The following is an 8,001-nucleotide window of genomic DNA, read 5'->3' as shown; positions in this document are numbered from 1 at the left end:
ATTTAATTCTTTTACTATCTTAATATTATACATATAGACAAGTATTATTTAATTATGTTGCTATTCTTAGTATTGCACATATATACAAGTTTTATTTAATTATGTTGCTATTCTTAATATTGTACATATATACAAGTTTTATTTAATTATGTTGCTATTCTTAATAATGTACATATCTACATGGTTAAGTTCTTGTGTAGTATATGTTCCCTTTCTGAGATATATCTGTTCCCTTCCTGTGATAAACATTGATGATGATCACACAGTCACAGTCTCGATGCAATGGTACGGAAGGGGGGGGGGGGGGCTACAGGGGAGGTTGGGGGCTGGGAATGGATCAGTATAGTTCGGTAGTTTAGTAGTTTGGTAATTTGGTAGTTTGGTAGTTTGGTTTTCGTGCTCACCTCTCTTGCATGTCGTTTTCTTACAAATTACCTGCATGATGTACGTTAGCATGAAGTAATAAGCTTCTTTTTTTATATAATTCCCGGGTTGGTTTAATCTTCACAGCCAATTAGTAAATAATATGAATATATTCCATTGTTTATAAGATAGCGAGGTAACAAATGACTATGACACTTGATTTCAAAGTGTTTCTGATTAAGTGAAATGTTAATTTGTTTAGTTTCTTGGTCTTAATGTATGATCATAGCCAGGAATTCTGTGTTTTACGGGGACCACCAATATAAGGAGGGCGCATTACTCGTGTCCTGCAGTATGTGAAGTTTCTGTAACAAACATAATGCTCGCAGATATTGGGCACCGGGGTGGGTGGGGGAGGGGAGGGTAAGTTATAACAGTAAAAAAAGTCAGCTTAATGTGCAATGAAATGTTTACAAATTATTTATACATATATATATCTATATATAAAAATGCTTATAAACTTGAATAAATGACTTCTATCTATAAAATATGGAACCATTTTCGACTGATTACTTGTTATACTGGTAATTGCAATTGATTCATATATGTCTAATGTGTGTTTACAGTTTCGCGTAACATAACCCGTAACACAATTAATTGACCTATGACCAGGGGCGCAATCAATATTCTTTTACTGGGTTTGAAGAGGGGGGGGGGGGTCATATGTCATGTCATGCATGTGAAGGGTCTTAGGTGTCCCCTCCCCATTTTTAAATTTTGTTAATGTGGTGGGCGCTCAGATGCAAAATGATGCTATGTCTTGCAATTTTTGAAACAATGTTGAATTTTTGACTGTTTTGGTTGTGCCGCACATAAGTTTATGTGTTGATAATACTGTAAACTAAATTGATTTTGTAATATTCTCTCTGTCTAGTTGTGGGGTGAGGGGGGGGGGGGTAGAGGCAGAGCCTATCTACCTAGCCGTGGTTGCCCCCATGCCTATGACAAATACTTAGACAAGTAGTGTTTTTCAAGTAAGCATAAAAACAAACGTTTCATTTCTCTTAAAATACAACTGACTAACATTAGTTTTCGTGCTAAAATTTCGATGGTTTACTGACAGGGTCCTAACCTTCTTTGTTGAAACTATTAACCGTGACGGCAACGACGCCACGTCGGTGAAGATGTATCCCCACCCACACCCGCCTCCAAGCTGTAAGGACCCCCATTCAAACACTCCGAAACATTTACCTTACAGATTTGGTGGATGTAGTTAGGGCAAAAAGATGAATTTTTGAAGCATTATTAGTAGCGTAAATTATACTACATATTTTATTTACATATAGTGAGCTTTTCGTGTTTTGCGAAATGACAAGTTAGATGTTATGTCATGTTCGCTAATAAATCCTCCTTGTGGAACTAAAACAAAAAAAGTTTTTAAGGTTGTATTAGCGTGATCAGTTGCAATTCCAGTTCGAGGATATATATTTTTTTAGTTTTCGCTTTAATTTTAGATTTTAATTTAGTTGAGATATTCACAATAAAAGGAAAAAACGGCTTTAATTTACGGTATTTATATAGTAAAGAGCACTAACAAAGATATTCATTCAGTGGGCTATAAATAAAGTATACCCGGTGCTAGATCACGCGCTATGGAAATTTCCACAGATTTAGGAATTTTACAATCATGAATTAAGCGCATGCATATATACGCTATAAAGGGAACTTCATGCTGTGAAGTTTTTCATAAAAGATTCGCAAATATCAAATTGTTTAAACAATTATTATGAACTGATTATGGTTTGTAACTTATACTGTCATTGACGTTATGAATTTGTTTCTCTATGGAGTATATTCCAATTAATGGAGTATAAACCAACGCACGGCAATATTGTTTGCTTTATTGCCTTAGTTTCGTTTTCAAGGAAAGATTTTGCTCTCTGTATGAATACCAGCCATTGAAAGCATACTTTGGGTTTTGCAATCTATCAGATATTTAGGAGAGACTACAACAACAACAAAAATGAAAGAAAGAAAGAAAAAAAAACATCACTTAACGTATATTAGTACTTTAAGATGATCATACGGTCACAGTACATCGAGTTGTTTGGTTTTGGTACCCAGCCTTTGCAGACTGGGCTAATTTTCTTTTAGGAAATATCATTCAGGTTCGAAAAAAGGCAAAAGAAATAATAATAATAATTATAATAATAATAATAATAATAAAAATAATAATAATTGTAATAATAATAATAACAACAACAACAATAATAATAATAATATTATTATTATTATTAATTACGTCAATAATTACGTCATTGACAATGTCGAATAAGTTCGATCATATTCGGTTCAAAATATATAAGCATAATATATTTGAATGAGGATCTTTGTTAGTGAACCTATCAATGTATAACGTATTTTGCTATCTGAATTACCAGATAGTGTTCGCTTATGGATGTTCACCTCGAAGTGAGTCAAATTTACGGACACTATACTGACTCTCGTCCTAAGCATGGAGTTACTTTGTGTGTATATATATATATATAGTACCTTCATGGGCCAAACACTAGTACGAAATGGGGACTCATTTTACATTGGAAACAAAGTAAAGTATCTTAAAAAAGGGGTCCGGTTTCTTTTTTGGCTATTTAAAGAGCAAAACCAAATAATCAAAATCTCGTTGCTGTCCCCTTCTTATGCACAATGATCACACGCATTAGTCACGTTTTTTTCAGTTATTTTTTGTGTGCAATGATGCAAAACTGCCTACTATATGACCCAAGACAAATTTCTATACAAGGTAATGCACTCTATTGTAATTGGAAACCCTGTTTTATACACTATTTTAAGACTGTGATGTCAGTTTGTATATTTCCCCCATTTTTCTCTGATATCAATGGGTGACAAAGGTTGCAATGGTTACACGTTTATTGTAACACGTTGAGGATTTGAGGGTGCATAACCACGGACAATAGCTGCAAGGCTACACATACATGCTCCGTAACCATCCCACGTGTAGTGTCCAAATTCGAAATATACTATGCCTTCTTCACTGCATTTATGAACCAATCGGTAGACTGTCAAATACTTGAGTTACAATATATATATATATATGCTAACACAGCCATAAACTTGGTTCAAAGGTCCATGAGTCCATATCATACAATACTAACACAGAGAACCTCGTTTTACTCATTACACGGGTGGGGGAGTGGAGGGGGGGGGGATAGGCACGTTCCACCAGCTTTGTAAACTACCATACTCAAGAGAACCTCTTTTTCATAAATCGGAAGTACCCCTTTTTGGTGATAAAATTTCTGCAAACGAAAAGCGACCTTTTGTTGAAAACACAGAAACGGAAGCAACAACTGTAATAATAAAAATGACTTGTTGTTCAAAATTATTCAGATACTAAAATTCTTGGTACGGATTTGGTTGTCGGCAACTCACATGTCCCACTACCCCGACACTTTTACCCTCCTAGGTATTTTACACTCTTCCGAATCGGAATTGCAAAACTGAGAAATTACCCGGGCCATTCGACTATGTTTAACTGATTTGCAGCATGCCGGGTGCTATATTATGATGACAACTCAGTCATAGTTGACATTGCTGTTCCGTTATTTTCTTAGGTTTCCGTTTTGTCAAGGTGCGGGAAAGTTAGTGCTAAGGTGAGGAAAAAGCCGAGAGTAGTCATGGCAGGAAGTGAACGCTTGCGATAATGGCTTAACTTTTAGTGCATAACAAGAAATAAGAAAGATGCAACCACACATTGTGAATTTAAACGTCTTTTCTCGCTCATCTCCTTTTTAAAAATATGTGCCCACATCTTTAATATCAGAACATTTGTAAAACAAAACACGTGAAGCCATGCAGTACACACGCGTATGTTTTTCACCAAAGTACATTACAGAGCGTTTGAATATATACCGTAATAATGAAGCGAACTATAATGCGTTTTTTGAGGGCAATTTCGGTTCAACTTGCCTAATCGCTTTGCCATATTTTCTAACATGGCGGTGAAAACCTAAAGTTTATTATTATTTTTTCGTAGTACAGATAAGGCACAGTAACAGTAGGATCAAACAGCAGTATATTCATCATATTTTGTAAGAAACGGTGCCACGTTATTGGGGCTTATTCCCTGTGGCGACTTTAAGAATGAAAGGTTTGAGGTCAAAGGTCGATTGAACTGAAAATGGCTTTTATTACGAATTCAAGGACACATTTTCTATACATTGCAACTCTCATAAGTGAATTTTTTTTCAAAATACATAGTTACAATGACGACTGAGGTAAAAGTCAAGTCGGTCAAAGGACAAATACTATTTTGTACAGGTTGGACTTGATGGATGACAGAATTATAAACATGTGTTTTGTTTGGATACTCCGTAAGCAATTATTCATTAAAGGTGTCTGCGATGAAAATATGCAACTCCGTGGATTGTCCTTTTGTTTTTAAGTTTGCAGCAAAATGACTCTATATCTAGTCTCATTTTAATTAATTTCTCAACACAGGGACATAATTATTAAATAATAAAGGGCACTTTGTTCTTATACAAAAATGTGTGTTCCTGTGTGGGTGTGTGTGTGCGTGGGGGTGGGGGCCCACACACCCGGCCCCCGCTCTGGCTCCCGTACTAGGCAGGACCTACTCTCAACCCTTGTACGGCCGGTTCTTTTCACTATAACCATCTGGTTAGAGCGGTGTTACATTCATTGAAGTAACACTAGTCCTTTCGAAAGGGAATAGACAATACACATGATGTTCCTTGATTTCGTTAAAGTTCAGAAGAGCGATCTTCATTTGCACTGTTGAGACGTTTGGTTTGAGAAAATGTATATTCATTCCTTCAGTTTCGCCCCAAATGTGGAGCTTTATCAAAGGATCCGGTCCATACAGACTCAAGAAAGAATGTGTTAATCTCTAAATAACGTCCTACGATAGCAAATGTTTAAGTCAGAGGCAAATAATTTGTGATAAAAAATTAACTACATCTTTACTTTAGCCCTACAGCTACTTCAAAGATGGTAATATTAACCTTTTAAACAGGGTCCACACCTGGGCAATAATATTTCATTTACTTCATGTTGACGTTGTATTATAATTTAACAAAATTATATATTCTACACTGTTACATTGCAACTAACAGAACTTTCTCTAGAAGCTGAACATCAAAAGTAGTTTATATGCATCGTAGGATAGCCTTATGTAATTTAAAGTTCTATTCGGGATTTTACACTCTACAGAACTAAACTACTCATAATGGATGAGTTTAGCACTTTCACAATATTGCTTGTATCGGCTTGTCACATCTGATGAATCGCCATCTCTGTCTTCTCTATATCCTTCTTTTTTGTTCTTCACTTGTTACAGGGTTTTTTTTTCTGTCAGAAACATTGCTTTTCCTGTCTGACAAATTCAATATGTTACAATGTAGCTCTCTTTTTTATTTTCTGCAAGATATCAGTTGGAATGTACATACCCTTAGGCAGCTAAGTAAAGTAGAACTTTTCAAGTCATGCAGAAAAGATTCAGAAGAGAGTGTTTAATGTTTCCTTATGCATGCTTAAAGCAGGGTGCTGTTACAGATGAGCATCAGTGCAACAACATATATGGACTGTAAGTGCAATTGCCCCTATTAAATAGAAACACTGCTCGTCCTGTCTGGTGACAAAATTCAATATGTTACAATGTAGCTCCTTTCTTTCTTTTCTTCAAGATATCAGTTGGAAAGAAAAGTAACGTTGAACTTCTTTCCTTAAAGGGTGCTGTTAGAGATGAGCATCAGTGCAACAACATATGTGGACATTTAGTGCAATTGCCCCTACTAAATAATTTGAATCGGTACCTTTCTTACAAACCTGAAAATATATAGCTACTATCACATCAAGTCCTCTGCTGGTGGTGATTTCAACCAATTCATGGTGTAGATATTGTAGACATAACAAAGCATCTTACTTTGCATCTCATAGGAATCTGGGTTTCCTTCATTCACACGAAGCTGCGGGGGGGGGGGGGCTCCCCATGCTGAACTTATACTTGCTTAGAACAACCGAGAAAGTGTGGTTGCAATCAGCCAGCTATAACGGTGTGGCAGAAAAGTAGTCATAGTTTCATGATTTTCCTCTTGCAATTAAGCAATGCAGGGTTATAAAAAAAAAACCGACCCCCACAAAGACCAACTTTGAAATCCCGCATATCATATTTTACAATTACAGAATAAGCAAACCCATGGCATGATTACGACGGGTTTTAAAGGCTTTCATATCATCGCTTCTTCCTCACAACCCCCTCCCCTCCCCCGTCCTGCATCCCTCTCGAGAAATATTGGGTCCATCTACTAATTAAGAATGGAATCATTGCTTAAATTCAATAATCAATAGTTTATAGAAATTCAGTATTGCTGAAAGTTAGCTTTATAACTTGTACTTGATTCCGACCGTTTTGTTAACTTTTAAGTTAATTTGATGTTGAAACCTCACAATATTTGCTCTATTTTTTATGTAATGGCCATATTGCCTTTTTGACCTGATTAAACGTACCAAGACATCTATACTTTTTCCATAATTGTCATTTAAGCCCCCCCCCCCCACCCCTGTTTGAGTAAAGTGGCTTAGATGCAAAAGGGTGCTATCTTTGGAAAAGCTGGGAACTGATTATACTTTTTATATATATTCGGGAGGGGGGGGGCTGTGGCATGGCACCCCTGGCAGACCGCCCCCGGCTTAGAACGCCACTGTCTAGTTGTCGTATGTGGTCGAATGGTTTCATTTTGGTTACGAAGAGTGATGCGTTTGTGTGATGAGTCAACGACACCGCTTGTTTGAATGTCACATGCGTCGCCGTCTCTTGGACCAATGAGCTGTTAGCTATTACTTCCCATTCCACTCTTTGGGCAGATTTACATCCATCATCGGTCCATGTGATCAAGTATGTAACATTGATAGCTGTTAGGGTAATTCTAAAATTTGAATAGCAACACTGTTAATTGTTGGTTAGTTTTTATGCTGAGAAATTACAACCTTCAACATATTGTAAACGAAAATATCAAATTAAACTCTACAGTGTTCTGGTAAGTTGGTATCAACAAGAAGAAACTACTTTAGATAGTTGACAATCTTTTAGACAAACAACTTTATTTGGCTAACGTGGTTTAACTTGTTTCTGTTTGCGCACTATAGGTGTGTATATATATATATAGGTGTGTATATATATATATAGGTGTATATATATATATAGGTGTATATATATATATAGGTGTATATATATATGTATATGTATATATATATATATATAAATATATATATATATATATATATATATATATATATATCAGTATACACCCACCCATTAACTCATTTTGAAATATTAATCTTAACAATAGACACAAATACTTAGGCTATGAGTCACATCTTGCCCTGAGTAAAACGAAAAAAACAAAAACAAAAAGAGGTGAAAAATGGGATACGTTTGGGGTTCCCCACTTAATTTATCCTTACGAAATCTTTCACGGTTGGTGAACACAAGGGGGTAGTACAGTAGTTCAATTGAAGTAAGGATTGTTTACTTAAGCATATTTGAACGTTAATCTGACAAACACGGCTTAATATTAAAAGCAGGACACCTCGATC

This window comes from Apostichopus japonicus, chromosome 8 (assembly GCF_037975245.1).
Source record: "Apostichopus japonicus isolate 1M-3 chromosome 8, ASM3797524v1, whole genome shotgun sequence".
NCBI classification, from domain to species: domain Eukaryota; kingdom Metazoa; phylum Echinodermata; class Holothuroidea; order Aspidochirotida; family Stichopodidae; genus Apostichopus; species Apostichopus japonicus.
The sequence above is the reverse complement of the archived record's forward strand: the minus strand, read 5'-3'. Positions refer to the sequence as shown.